We start from the raw sequence: 3,318 nt of genomic DNA on the forward strand, positions 1-3,318 counted from the left end.
TATATATATATATATATATATATATATATATATATATATATATATATGTTGCAAGGTATCACCAGTTCAAGACTTTCTAGGATTTAGAGTCTCTTTTGAGGAATTGGTTGTAATTATGATAGGTGTGCTTTTGCATGTTACCTGGCCTTTTTCCCTGGCCACTTTTAATATTCTCTCTTTGTTCTGTAGACTTTGTGTTTTATTATTATATGCTAGGAGAATTTGCTTTTCTGGTCTAGTCTAATTGGCATTCTATAAGCTTATTGGATGTGTATAGGCATCTTTTTCCTTAAGTTTGGAAAGTTTTATTCTCAAAGTTTATTTTGTTAAGAATGTTTTCTGGGCCTTGAATCTGGAATAATTCTTCTATTCATATTATTTCTAGTTTAAATCTTTTCATGTTATCCCAGATTCCCTGTAGATTTTGTCTAAAGATTTTTTTAGATTTCATATTTTCTTTGACTGATGTAATAGTTTCTTCTATTATGTATTCTATAGCTGAGATTTTATCTTCTATCTCCTGTATTTTGTTGGTGATACTTGAGTTGGTTTTCCCTGTTCTATTTCCTGAATTTTTCACCTCAAGGATTTCCACAATGTGGGTGTGTGTGTGTATGTTTTTTTTTTTAATTCTCCTATTTCTCTTTCAGTTCTTAAACAGTTTTATTTCCTTTTCCTGTTCAATTTAATTTTCTTGTATGTCTTTCTATTCTAGTATATCCATTGCACAATTACCTCTGTTAATATGTTCTACAAACACCCTTCTAGGCATTCTCAGAGATAATATTAACTATATATTGGTGACGTCTTAGATTAGGAAAGTTGACACATATTAACCTCTTTTCATGGGCTTCTAATGGTTTTTATCTGCTACATCTGGGCATTCCAGAGATTGACTACAAGATGCCAAAAAACTTATCAGTTATGGCTCTATTTTGAGGAGGAAAAACAATAATAATATCTTTTCTCTTAAAACTGATTCTGCAGGAAATATTTAATACAAATGTCTATATAACTCAGATATAAATACTCTTTCATTTACACTTTAGTGGTAGAACAGCATCTGAGGCAATGACAAGTAAGAAGCTAAGAGTCAGTCAATATAAAATTCTTAGAAAAGAACTGAAAGAGAGAATGCATTACCATGTTAGACTCCTGTAAGTCAAGGTGGTAGATTTACTTATGAATACATGATATTCCTGTGTTACACTAGAAAAGCAATGACAAAATATATCTAGGCCTTTATGTTGCACTTTTATATTACTGACATGATTTTCTTCATTAATTCATAGTAAATACCTCTTGTTGTGTCTAATTACCTCTGGATAAAAGAGAAAATTCCATCAGTGACAGATAGATAGATAGATAGATAGATAGATAGATAGATAGAGATATAGACATAGATATATATATATATATATATATATAGATATATAGATATATAGATATATAGATATATAGATATATAGATATATAGATATATATACATTAAGCCACTTTTATTGAAGGGAAGGTTTCATTAGAAAAGGGAAGAAGAACACATTGATGGTGACAAATGCATTTTGTACATTAACTGTAATGTTTGTGATATAATACAGAATTTCACAAATGTTTCAAATTATCTCTCCATATTTCAAAAAGGGACAAGCAGATATACATGACCCTTGGGGCATCATTCACAACTTAATCTTAAACAAAATATATAGAACATTGTATTATAAAATATCATATTAAATCCTCCATCAAGTGTGTATGTTATATATATTAAAATAATTTACAATTTTGGGGAAGACATCACAAAATTAAACCTATAAATCTAAATATAGAAATTATACTTTCAGAGCAAAATGTAATACAACTCAAAAGTTAAACATGAAATTACACAAATGCTGTAAAGTTTAAAAATGTCTAAATATTTAGTTTGTCCAAGATTTCTCAAAAGATTTCTAAAAAGAGATAAAATTGGAGTTTATAGACAAATGTGTGTATTTGTTATATTTAGCTAAATTAGTATTTGCAGAAATTTTATAGAATATTTAAATCCCTATATTAAAGTTTGGATCAGAAATTTATGCTCCAAACTTCTATGATCCTAAATTGGAAAATACAATAAATTAAAATCAACTAGAAAATGTATCCAATTTTATGGTCCTCATAACCCCTTTTCTTCTTTTCTCTTCTTCTTCTTGATTATGAGAGAACATTTAGTCACACATAGTACTCTGTGGATTTGATTTTCTTCATTACAAGAGCGGGAGTAACTTCTGCTCTCTTTACCCTATATTACTTGATTGCCTGAGACATCATAGAAACATTCTTAGAAGTATGAACTGGTTTTTACATTACTGGCTGTCTAGTTGTAGTTTTAGACCATGAAATTCTACTGACTCTTTGATATCCTCTCACTTATGGTACCCATTCTATGATCCAAGCCTTGTTCTTACAGACCATGATACCACTTCTTATTAGCTGTTGAAAGGGTGACAAGTCATATTGTTCTATCCTTTTCCCCTTCAAAAATGTAACTTCTTAGATCTGAACTCTGAAAGGATTTTTTCAGCTTTCCCCTCATTATTGTTGTGGGCACCTGGAAATATAACACAAGAGATGAGAAAGGCATTGTGTTGGAGAAAGATCAGAGGTGGGTGAAAACATGATAATCATGGGATGCCATGTGGTTTGTAAGGAAAGGGTTGGAGTCAAAAGACAAGGAGTCAACAGGAACAAGTAGAAGAACTTGGATGAATTGTCTCATCTTGAATGTGTGCTTGGGTTTACAAGGGCCCTTCTTTTCTTCTCTCTTTGTGGGTTCTAGTTGGTCATTCATTATCTGTGTTACATGTTTGTCTTTTTGTGGCCATCTTTACAATTAAATACTAAACTGCATTAGCCCCTAGTTTCTGTTCCTAATTTCTCTTCAGAGGGATTCACTTCTTATATAATTTGGACAATAAACAACTATCCTATCTGGGCAAGCTTTAAAACTCAGAAACTACAATCTTAACTAATTGTGGGTAGTAGGAAATGTGGCCTGATTGGAGAAGAGGGAATTTTGTTCCCATTCATAAGTATTCTTCTAAAATAACTCACTCTACATACTAACTCTGGTGGGTCACATGGCAAGTAGAAAATAGTTGATCACCCTCTCTCATTGACAATTGTTTGGTGAATTTTGTTCTCTCACTCCATCTTACTTCCACAGTATTTGAATATCTTGCCTGCAATCCATCTATCAGAATGTGGTTATATTTCAGATTCTTTCTTGTGATATAAATCATTCTGCTTCCCTTCTGATATTTTTCTCAGCTTTTTAAAATT

The sequence above is a fragment of the Grammomys surdaster genome, unplaced genomic scaffold, assembly GCF_004785775.1.
Source record: "Grammomys surdaster isolate TR1022 unplaced genomic scaffold, NIH_TR_1.0 61, whole genome shotgun sequence".
NCBI classification, from domain to species: Eukaryota; Metazoa; Chordata; class Mammalia; order Rodentia; family Muridae; genus Grammomys; species Grammomys surdaster.